The 12,156-nt window shown below is 44.9% G+C and overlaps 1 protein-coding gene and 1 long non-coding RNA gene across 4 annotated transcripts in view; one reads left to right on the top strand and one right to left on the bottom strand.

Annotated features, from left to right (window-relative positions):
• LOC122551868 (SNF2 related chromatin remodeling annealing helicase 1) overlaps positions 1-12,156 on the top strand; it is a 151,423-nt gene that overhangs the window by 125,177 nt on the left and 14,090 nt on the right. The window lies entirely within an intron of this gene.
• LOC148149693 (uncharacterized) lies at positions 9,068-10,786 on the bottom strand. Its single transcript, XR_015757739.1, has 3 exons — positions 10,650-10,786; positions 9,226-9,462; positions 9,068-9,131 (listed from the first exon to the last, which is right to left on the bottom strand). It is a non-coding gene; the product is annotated as an uncharacterized LOC148149693 (long non-coding RNA).

The following is a 12,156-nucleotide window of genomic DNA, read 5'->3' as shown; positions in this document are numbered from 1 at the left end:
GTGATGACAGATGAAAAATATCTGTTCAATTAGAATATAGAATAGAACAGTACACAACAGGAACAGGTGCCTTGGCCCACAATGTTGTGATGAACATGGTGCCAAAGTAAACTGATTCCTTCTGTCTTCCCTTGGTCCATAGCCCTCCATTATTTGCATATTCATGTACTTATCTAAAAGTCAGTTAAATGGATGTAGGTTTGCTCGCTGAGCTGAAAGGTTTGTTTTCAGACGTTTCGTCAGTATACCAGGTAACATCTTCAACGATCCTCCGAATGAAGCACTGATGATGTAGCCCACTTTCTATGTATCCAAGTCAATGTATTTGTTGACAGAGTTCTGGTTGAAATGCCATGCTTCTAGGAATTCTCGTGTGTGTTTCTGTTTGGCTTGTCCTAGGATGGATGTGTTGTCCCAGTCGAAATGGTGTCCTTCCTCATCTGTTTATAAGCATACTAGTGAGAGTGGATCATGTCATTTTGTGGCTAGTTGATGTTCATGTATCTGGGTGGCTAGTTTTCTGCCTGTTTGTCCAATGCAGAAGCATAACATTCCAACCGGAACTCTATCAACAAACACACTGACTTGGAACCCATTTATCCCGGGGGGGAGAGCAAACGAACAGGTAATGGCATCACCATAAGGCATGATGTCACCAACCATAGGAAACTCAAACATATACACCAGTGCTTCATTTAAAGGTTCACTGATGGTACCTAGTATGGTGACGAAACATCTGAAAATGAAGCTTCCAACTCAGAGAGCAAACCTACATCCAAAACCGCTACAAATCTTCTCAAAACTCACTAGTCACTTTAATGCTCCATTATATCTGCCTTCACAAAGACCCCTACCACACTATGTGGAGACAACTTGCCCCTCATATCTCCATTGAACTCCATTGCCCCTCACATCTTCCCTGCTTCCTCTTCCCCCCCCCCCCCCCCCCCCCCCCCCCCCCCCCAAAACCACCACCACCTTAAATGCTTGCCCCCTAGTATTAGATATATTAACTCTCGGAAAAAGATACTGACTATCGACCCTATCTATGCATCTTATAATTTTATGGACTTTTAGTATGACTCCCCCTAGCTTCCACTGCTCAGGAGTTTTTCTAGCTCATGCCCTGTAATCCAGGCAGCATGATGTGTTTATTATTGAAACAAAACATTGTTGTGGTTCTGTTCGCCGAGCTGGGAATTTGTGTTGCAGACGTTTCGTCCCCTGTCTTGATGACATCCTCAGTGCTTGGGAGTCTCCTGTGAAGCTTCACAGTAGGCTCCCAAGCACTGAGAATGTCATCTAGACAGAGACGAACATCTGCAACACAAATTCCCAGCTCGGCGAACAGAACTACAACAACAAGCACCCGAGCTACAAATCTTCTCACAAACTTTGAAACAAAACATATTTAATGAAGATTGATTCATATGCACAGCTGGTAATGCAGAAGTACAAAGGTTGATCAACCCATAAATATCAACAGTGCTGCTTAGAAAGCGCCTTCCATCTAGAAGGACAAGGGCAGCAGGTGCTGCCACCTGCAAGTCCCTGTCCAAGCCCATCACCATCCTAACCTGAAAATATATTGACATTCCTGCAGTGGTACCTGGGTCAAAATCTGACAACTTCCTTCCTAAAGGTTTTGTGGTGCACCGACAGCACATAGACAACTGTGGTTTGAGAATTCAGTTTAACCATTCTCTGGGGCAACTGAAGTCAGGTAATAAATGCTGATAGAGCCCCCACATTTTTAGGAATAAATTGAAAAAGAATACATTTTCTCTCTTTCCCCTCAGGAGAGAGAAAAAAAGCTTTTTTTTTTGCAGACATTGGCTTTTTCAAAATAACACAGAGGCCAATGGAATATGCTTGAAAGCAAAAGGGTAAAGTATAGAATGTTACAGAGTTCTGATGTTCTGGCTCATATGGTCAAGCCACTAACCTCTTTCAGCTGGTTTTGAAGTCTTTCAGACACAGCTTGCTCAAGAAATACAACCTAGAGATGTTACTTCAGTCACTTTTTCAAGTAGTCAAATATCTACACTGAACTGATAGTTTTTCTTTTCATCAGTGGCCATTTTGTTCTTCACATACTTTCTTCCAATTCGGTATGTTCTTAGGACACTTACCTCCAACTCCAAAGTCTTTCATTTCGAATATGAAACATATCACACAGGTGTATGGTATATGATTAAAATAGAAGACAAAAATCATCTCATGCCTGACTGGCTGAGCTATTTTTAATGTTTTTGATAAAATATAACTTTATTTCAGACAATTTAATTAATTACAGGATATCTATGTTTCCTGAAACTTAGATATCCTGCGTAGTCAGCTGAATTCTATTGCTATTTAGGCCAGTGCTTTTCTTGATAATATCATTTCAATTGATGGAAGTGTCAAGTATTGCTGATAAAAGACATTTTATCAAAGCTTTTGGTCTTGCACTCATCATGATAACTTGCAAGAATACGAATCTAAGGGAAAACCATCATTTATTCTGTATTTATACCGTCTGTTTTAGACAGTTGTAGGTGCCACATTGTAGGAAAACTGAGTGCGTCGAAGAAAGTGCAGAAACAATTTATAAGAATGGTTCCAGGAATGAGAAAATTTATGAAAACAGATTGCAGAAGTTGGGACTGTTCTCCTTGGAAGGACGGCAGCTGAGAGGAGATCTGACGCTCTTTAGGGAGGGAAACTGCTATCCTTTCCTAGTTTGGCCCACATGAAAGTCCAGACCCACAGCAATACAGTTGATTCTTAACTGCCCTTTGGGCAATTAGGGATGGGCAATAAATGCTGGCCTAGTCAGCAACACCCTCATCCTGGAAATAAATAGAAAGAAAAGGTTTTCCAAATCATCAGTAGGCTGTATGGAGTAAACATGGAGAAACTGGTCCCATTTGAAAAAGGATAAAGAACAAGAGGGAGTAGAATTTTAAAAAGTGAGCTGCAAAAGAAGCAATGATGGTAAGATTAAAAACTTTTTCACACAGTGAGTAGTTAAGGTATGGAATATACTACCTGCAAGCGTAGGGGAGTAAGGTTTAATTGAAACATTCAAGAGGGCATTTGAAGATTATTTATTGTGGAAAAAAATGTGTGTGGAAATAGTGTGCAAGGGAGCATAGCACAGTACAGGCCGTTCGGCCCGCAATGTTTTGCCTACCTTTTATTCTACTTTTAAGATCAAACTCACCCACATATCCTTCACTTTACTATCATCCATGTGACTATCTAAGAGTCGCTTAAATGTTCCTAATGTATCTGACTTTGTGTAAATCCTTCTCTTTTAAGGCCTCCCAAAATGTATCTGACTCTACTCCCACTGCTGGCAGTGCATTCCACACACCCACCACTCTCTGTGAAAAGAACCTACCTTTGACATCTCCCCTAAAACCTCCTCCAATCACCTTAAAATTATGACCCCTCATGATAGACATTCCTGCCCTGGGAAAAAGTATCTGGCTATCTGCTCTATCTATTCCTCTCATCATCTTGTATACCTCTATTAAGTCACATCTCATTCTCCTTCACTCCAATGTGAAAAGCCTAAGCTCCCTCGACCTTCCTTCATAAGAAATGTCCTCCAGTCCAGGCAACATCATGTTAGAGGCTCCGATAGAAAGTTTTTTGGGAAAGAACGAGACTCATGGTTGGTGTGTTGCCTCCCAGGTGCCAGAGACTGTGATGTCTCGGATTGTATCTTTGGAGTCCTGAAGGGAGAGGGTGACCAGCCTCAAGTCGTTGTCCATGTAGGTACCAACGAAATAGGTAGAAGGAGGGATAGGGATGGAAGGCAGGATTTCGTGGAGCTAGGGTGGAAGCTGAGAGCTAGCACGCACACAGTTATCTCTGGTTTGTTACCTGTGCCACATGATAGCGAGGCAAGGAATAGGGAGATTTATCAGCTGAACACATGGCTGCAAGGATGGTGCAGGAGGGAGGGTTTCAGGTTTTTGGATAATTGGGGCTCATTCTGGGGAAGGTGGGACTTGTACAGACAGGACGGTCTTCACTTGAACCAGAGGGTACTAATATCTTGGGTGAGAAATTTGCTGGTGCTATTCGGGAGGGTTTAAACTAGCTCAGCAGAGGGATGGGAACCTGAAGTGAAGTTGCAGTGCACAGGAGGATGAGAGTAGGGAGGACAGGGACAGGATTTTAGGGTCACAGGAATGTGCTGGCAGACAGCAAACTGGTTTGAAGTGTGTCTACTTCAACGCCCGAAGTATCCGAAATAAGGTAGGTGAGCTTGCAGCATGGATAGGTACCTGGGACTTTGATGTTGTGATCATTTCGGAGACATGGATAGAGCAGGGTGAGGAATGGATGTTGCAGGTTCCAGGGTGTAGACCTTTCATTAAAAACAGGCAAGGCGATAAAAGAGGGGGAGGCGTGGCCTTGTTAGTCAAAGATAGTATAAAGGTGGCTGAGAGAATTTTTGATGAGGACTCGTCTACTGAGGTAGTGTGGGCTAAGGTTAGAAACAGGAGTGGAGAGGTCAGACTGCTTGGAGATTTTTTATAGGCCTCCACAGAGTTCCAGGGAGGTGGAAGAGAGGATTAGCAAAATTATTCTGAGTAGGAGTGAAAGGAACAGGGTGGTCATTATGGGGGACTTTAACTTCCCCAACATTGACTGGAAATATTATAGCTCTACTACGTCGGTTGGATCAGGTTGTGTACGGGAGGGTTTCCTGACACAATATGTCGAAGGACCGACAAGAGGGGAGGCCACACTGGATCTGGTGCTTGGTAATGAACCAGGCCAGGTGTTTGATTTAGTTGTAGGTGAGCACTTTGGAGAGAGTGACCATAATTCAGATACGTTTAGTTTAGCGATGGAAAGGGATAGGTACATTGCCCCAGGTCAAGAGTTATCGAAGGGGCAAAGGCAATTGTAATGCAATTAGGCAAGAATTAGGATGCATAGAATGGGGTAGCAAAATGCATGGGATGCAGACAATCGAAATGTGGAGCTGGTTTAAGGAACAGATATTGCGTTTCCTTGATAGGTATGTCCCTGTCAAGGCAGAGAGGAAGTGATAAGGTAAGGGAACCGTGGTTTTCTGCAGAAATTACATCTCTCGTTAAGAAGAAGAAGAAGGCTTATATGTTGATGAGGCAAGATGGTACAGATGAAGCGATGGAGCGTTACAGATCAGCTGGGAACGATTTAAAGAGAGTTAAGAAGAGCAAAGAGAGGACACGAACAGTCTTTAAGAAATAGAACAAAGGAGATCCCTAAAGCTTTCTATAGATATAGAACATAGAACAGTACAGCACAGAACAGGCCCTTCAGCCCACGATGTTGTGCCGACCATTGATCCTCATGTATGCACCCTCAAAATTTCTGTGACCATATGCATGTCCAGCAGTCTCTTAAATGTCCCCAATGACCTTGCTTCCACAACTGCTGCTGGTAACGCATTCCAACTCTGTGTAAAGAACCCACCTCTGACATCCCCTCTATACTTTCCTCCAACCAGCTTAAAACTATGACCCCTCATGTTAGCCATTTCTGCCCTAGGAAATAGTCTCTGGCTATCGACTCTACCCATGCCTCTCATTGTCTTGTATACCTCAATTAGGTCCCCTCTCCTCCTCCTTTTCTCCAATGAAAAAAGTCCGAGCTCAGTCAACCCCTCTTCATAAGATAAGCCCTCCAGTCCAAGCAGCACTGAACCCTCTCCAAAGCATCCACATCTTTCCTATAATAGGGTGACCAGAACTGGACGCAGTATTTCAAGTGCGGTCTAACCAAAGTTTTATAGAGCTGTAACAAGATCTCACGACTCTTAAACTCAATACCCCTGTTAATGAAAGCCAAAACACCATATGCTTTCTTTACAACCCTGTCCACTTGGGTGGCCGTTTTAAGGGATCTATGTACCTGCACACCAAGATCCCTCTGTTCCTCCACACTGCCAAGAATCCTATCCTTAATCCTGTACTCAGCTTTCAAATTCGACCTTCCAAAATGCATCACCTCGAATTTATCCAGGTTGAACTCCATCTGCCACCTCTCAGCCCATCTTCTGCATCCTGTCAATGTCCCGCTGCAGCCTACAACAGCCCTCTATGCTGTCAACGACACCTCCAACCTTTGTGTCGTCTGCAAACTTGCTGACCCATCCTTCAATCACCTCATCCAAGTCATTAAAAAAAATTAAAACAGAGGCCCAAGGACAGAGCCCTGTGGAACACCACTCACCACAGACTTCCAGGCAGAATATTTTCCTTCTACTACCACTCGCTGTCTTCTGTTGGCCAGCCAATTCTGTATCCAGACAGCTAAGTTCCCCTGTATCCCATTCCTCCTGACCTTCTGAATGAGCCTACCATGGGGAACCTTATCAAATGCCTTGCTGAAGTCCATATACACCACATCCACAGGTCGACCCTCATCAACTTTTCTAGTCACATCCTCAAAGAACTCAATAAGGTTTGTGAGGCATGACCTGCCCCTCACAAAGCCGTGTTGACTGCATTTAATCAAGCCATGCTCTTCCAGATGGTCATAAATCCTATCTCTCAGAATCCTTTCTAACACCTTGCAGACGACAGACGTGAGACTGACTGGCCTGTAATTGCCGGGGATTTCCCTATTTCCTTTCTTGAAGAGAGGAATTACATTTGCCTCTCTCCAGTCCTCAGGTATGACTCCAGTGGAGAGCGCGGATGCAAAGAACTTCGCAGGTGGTGAAGCAATTGCATTTCTCGTTTCCCAAAGCAGCCAAGGACAAATCTGGTCTGGGCCTGGCGACTTGTCAACCTTAATGTTTGACAAAATATTCAGCACATCAGCTTCCTCTATCTCTATCTATTCCAGCATGCACACCTGCTCTTCAAGGGTTTCATTCACTACAAAGTTCGCTTCTTTTGTAAAGACAGAAGCAAAAAACTCATTACCTTACCTCCTCAGACTCCACACACAAATTCCCTATGCTATCCCTGATTGGCCCTACTCTTTCTTTGACCATTCTCTTATTCCTCACATAAATGTAAAATGCCTTTGAGTTCTCCCTAATCCGTTCTGCCAAGCCTTTCTCGTGCCCCCTCCTGGCTCTCCTCAGACCATTTTTGAGTTCCTTCCTCGCCTGCCTGTAATCCTGTAGAGCTGAGCTTGACCCTAGCTTCCTCCACCTTATGTAAGCTATCTTTTTCCTTTTGACGAGAAGCTCCACCCCTCTCGTCATCCAAGGTTCCTTTATCTTACCACTTCTTGCCTGTCTCAGAGGGACATATTTATTCATCACTTGCAACAACTGTTCCTTAAACAACCTCCACATGTCTATAGTGCCTTTACCATGGAACAATTGCTCCCAATCCATGCTTCCTAACTCATGTCTAATCGCATCATAGTTTCCTCTTCCCCAATTAAATATCCTCCCATTTTGCCTAATCCTCTCCTTCTCCATAGCTATGTAGAATGTGAGGCAGTTTTGGTCACCATCACCAAAATGCTCTCCCACCACAAGATCTGATACCTGCCCTGGCTCGTTTCCGAGCACCAAGTTTAGAATGGCCTCTCCCCTCGTCGGTCTGTCAACATACTGAGTTAGGAAACGCTCCTGAACACCCCTTACAAAAACAGCTCCATTGAAATCTTCTGCTCGAAGGAGGTTCCAATCAATATTGGAGGATTAAGTGAGGACTGCAGATGCTGGAGATCAGAGCTGAAAATGTGTTGCTGGAAAAGCGCAGCAGGTCAGGCAGCATCCAAGGAACAGGAGAATCGACGTTTCGGGCATAAGCCCTTCTTCCCACCCCCCTGCCATACTAGTTTAAACCCTCTCGAACTACTCGAGCAAACCTTCCACCCAGGACATTGGTCCCCTTCCAGTTCAGATGCAACCCGTCCTTCTTGTACAGGTCCCACCTTCCCCAGAAGGCATCCCAATTATCTACATATCTGAAGCTCTCCCTCCTACACCAGCTGCGCAGCCACGTGTTACGCTGCACCCGCTCCCTGTTCCTCGCCTCGCTATCTCATGGCACCGGTAGTAAACTAGAGAACACTACTCTGTTCGTCCTGCTTTACAGCTTCCATCCTAACTCCCTGAAATCACTTTTTATATCTTCAATCCTTTTCCTGGCTATATCATTAGTGCCAATATGTAACACGATTTCTGGCTGTTCGCCCTCCCCTTTCAGAACCTCATACACCCGATCGGAGACATCCCAGACCCTGGCACCAGGGAAGCAACATACCTTCCGGGAATCCCGGTCCTGACCACAAAATCTCCTGTCGATTCCCCTAACTATCGAGTCCCCTACCACGAGTACTTTTCTATTCTGCCCCCTTCCCTTCTTTGCCACAGTGTCAGGCTCAGTGCCAGACTGCTATGGTTTTCCTCTGGTAGGTCATCCCCCCCCCAGCAATATTCAAAACGGTATACTTATTGCTGAGGGGGATGTCCACAGGGGACTTCTGCACTGTCTGTCTGTTTCCTTTCCTCCCCCTAACTGTAACCCATCTATCCGAGCCCTGAGCCTTAGGAGTGACCAACTCCTGGTAACTCCTCTCAATTACCCCCTCAGCCTCCCGAATGATCCGTAGTTCATCCAGCTCCAGCTCAAATTCCCTAACACGGTTTTCAAGGAGCTGGAGTTGGGTGCACTTCCCGCAGATGTAGCCAGCGGAGACGTGTGCCATGTCTCCCACCTGCCACATTCTGCAGGAGGAGCAAGCAACTGCCCTAGCATCCATACCCGGCTTATCTGAACACCCTACCTTTTATCTTAGCCTGCTGGACACACTTTCCTCATTCCTGAAGAAGGGCTCATGCCTGAAACGTCGATTCTCCTGCTCCTTGGATGCTGCCTGACCTGCTGCGCTTTTCCAGCAACACATTTTCAGCTCTTATCTGAACACCCACTCAATACTAAATTGGAAAGCTTAGTTCAAGTTGCTATAAAATTAATAACAAATTTATATTCAATAGAGGAAGTTTAGAATGAACCTTACCTTATTAACTAGGTTAGAGGAGGAGGGCGAGTGGGAAACTCAACAGTAGTAGAGTCTCAGGTTTAGCCGTCTTGCTGATATATAATGGTCATTGCTTTCCTTCCCGGCTGCCCCTTTGGTCCTCGTCACTTCCTCCGCTGCTCCCGCTCCTTCTGTGAAAGGGAAAACACCACTGTCCGCTACCGGTAAGTAATTTTAAAATAAAAACTGCCTTACCTTAGCTGCAGTCTTCCGAGTTCATCTTACCTCCGCTGCTGCTCGCACTCTTCTTCTGGATGAAATCTCTAACCTTCAGGGAGCCCGACAATTCGGAGATCCGACCTCTATTTTCGCGGTCGTCGATATGGTTTTGCAAGACCTGCACCTCTCGCTGCAGCACGTGGATCCGACTGGTTGAGGACTCCATTGCAGCTTCCAAGGCCTTAGTTCGACCCTCCACCTCCTCCAGCCTCTCCCCGAGGAGAGGATCTCCTGCTCATGCTTCTGCAACATGGATGCAATTGGTTGGACATGGGCATGAATCTCCCCACAGATTTCCTCAATCGCAGCCGCAACTTTCAAGATAAGTCTCTCCATCACCGCAGCCAATTCCTGTGAGTCTGTCAGGTCCCCGGGGGGTTCGGGAGAGGCTGCTGCTGCTGCAGTCTCTGGTGTTGTAGGTGCTACAGGGGAGTGTCCTCCCTACTGCTGTTTGCTTGCTCCTTTTCCCTTTGGCATCTCTCCCACTCCCAAATATTAACAAATATGTGTTCTATAAGGTTTTAAACTAATATTTCCACCACATAAGTTGGCCAGGGATGGCAAAAAACACCAGTATGCCTTGGCTGTTAGGCAGAGCTGTCCTACAGAATCGCCGCCATCTTGCCGAATCCAGAAGGCATTTGATAAGGTTCCACACATTAGGCCACTTAATAAGATGACAGCCTTAGTATTGGAAATAATAAATTAGCATGGATAGAGGGTTGATTAGCTAAATAGAACTCATAGAATTGGGATATGTAGACAGGCTGGTGACCTGTAACTAGTGGAGAGCCACAGGGATCAGTGCTGGGACCACCATTATGTACAATATATTTGAATGACTCAGATGGGGAAAGCGAATTACTATTGTCAAGTTTATGGATGACACAAATAATCTGCAGAGGGATCTTGACAAGCAAGTGGGCAAAAACTTGGCAAATGGATTGAAATGTAGAAAAAATGTGAGATTTTGCACTTCAGCAGGAAGAATTTTAAAAAAACATTCTTTGTCCTAGAACAGTTAATGGAGATGATTGAGCTTTGCCCTTCCAATTTTGAAAATCTCCACTGAAATCCCATCTACTCATGTGGTTTATCCATTCTTCAAATGTCTAATGGATGCTTCTGCTACACTAGATGGGAATCCAAGATCACCTTAATGGAGAGTTAGAGAACTTCCTCACATTTGCCTTATTGACACTTGTGTTGTGGCTCTTTGAAGTGTTCTCTCCATTGGAGGTTGATGTTTACTCTGTCTCTCAAAAGATTCCTCCTCATCAGATTGAGGATTAGTGGTGCTGGAAGAGCACAGCAGTTCAGGCAGCATCCGAGGATCAGTACTGCTCCTTGGATGCTGCCTGAACTGCTGTGCTCTTCCAGCACCACTAATCCAGAATCTGGTTTCCAGCATCTGCAGTCATTGTTTTTACCTCATCAGATTGAGGCCACAGGTGTTGGATAGATCGACTTGGTGACACTGAAGAAACCCAGAGTGTAGAGCTTGTCAGCAATGAGTTGCAGCTCCTTAGCTTTCTCAGTCCACCGTTGGTTCTTGATTTTCCTCGGTTTTCTTTGTAACTCCACCTTTTGCTGTTTGGTGAGTTCTCTCTTTGCCTTGCTGGTGATGGTTGTTTTGCTAGGCTCAGAGAGTTTTCCTTTTCTTGTCAACGAGGTCTTTAATGATGTGGTCATTCTCGTCAAAGTGGTCTTAATATTTTCTGGTCTTGTGTCCATTGGTTTCTTCATAGCAAAAGATGATGGCTGTCTTCAGCTCTTTCCAGATTTCCTCCACTCCATTAAAATGAACTCTCTGGAGATTTTGGTAAAGACATTGGTGGAAGTTCACTGGTCTGCTTTGATGTCTCTCAATGCAGTGCCTTTTTCTGAACAAAAATGAAACCAATTGCTGGAAAAACTTGGCAGGTCTGGCAGCATCTGTGGAGAGAAAGCAAGATTAATGCTTTGGGTCCAGTAACTCTTTTCAGAACTCCTTTTTTAGATTAGATTAGATTAGATTAGATTAGATTAGATTACAGTGTGGAAACAGGCCCTTCGGCCCAACAAGTCCACACCGACCCGCCGAAGCGAAACCCACCCATACCCCTACATTTACCCCTTACCTAACACTACGGGCAATTTAGTATGGCCAATTCACCTAACCTGCACATCTTTGGACTGTGGGAGGAAACCGGAGCACCCGGAGGAAACCCACGCAGACACGGGGAGAACGTGCAAACTCCACACAGTCAGTCGCCTGAGTCGGGAATTGAACCTGGGTCTCTGGCGCTGCGAGGCAGCAGTGCTAACCACTGTGCCACCGTGCCGCCCACTTTTCTGAACTGTTCTGTTATCTTCAGCTGCTTCTGGTGGCATTTGATAGACACTGAGGAGCAGATAACTGGTCGTCTGACCAGCAGTCATCTGCACTGGTCATTGCTTTGGTAATGAGGACATTCTTTGGATCTTAGGATTGAGGGATGATATAATTGAACGTGTTGTTGACCAGGTAGCACTCCAAAACCTAGTACTTCCAAATAAACCTGTTGGACTATAACCTGGCATTGTGTGATTTATAATTGACCATGTGGTAGTGCTTTGATCATTAATGCTTCCAAGAAGTTGTGAACTTGTCTTTTTGGCAGAATAGTTTATTGTAGCAGATGATTCTTCCTTTCGGATGGGGCCTTTCCAGAGTTAGACCTCCTTTCCAACACTTGCATTAAAGTCTTCAAGAAGGATAATTTTATCTTCATTAGGGATGTTGGTGAATATGGTGTTGACGATATGGAGTAGCATTCTTTGGACTCCTCTGTGACATAAAGGTTTGGAGCAGAGGCAATCACAACTGTTGCCTGCTGGTTTGTGGCACATTGTAGACAGACAGTCATGAGGTGATCGTTGATGCCAACAGGGACTTCTGAGAGTCAATTGACAAGT

The sequence above is a fragment of the Chiloscyllium plagiosum genome, unplaced genomic scaffold, assembly GCF_037043375.1.
Source record: "Chiloscyllium plagiosum isolate Xiang-an unplaced genomic scaffold, Cpla_swu_hap1 HiC_scaffold_7, whole genome shotgun sequence".
In the NCBI taxonomy this organism is placed as follows: domain Eukaryota; kingdom Metazoa; phylum Chordata; class Chondrichthyes; order Orectolobiformes; family Hemiscylliidae; genus Chiloscyllium; species Chiloscyllium plagiosum.
The sequence above is the reverse complement of the archived record's forward strand: the minus strand, read 5'-3'. Positions and strand labels throughout refer to the sequence as shown.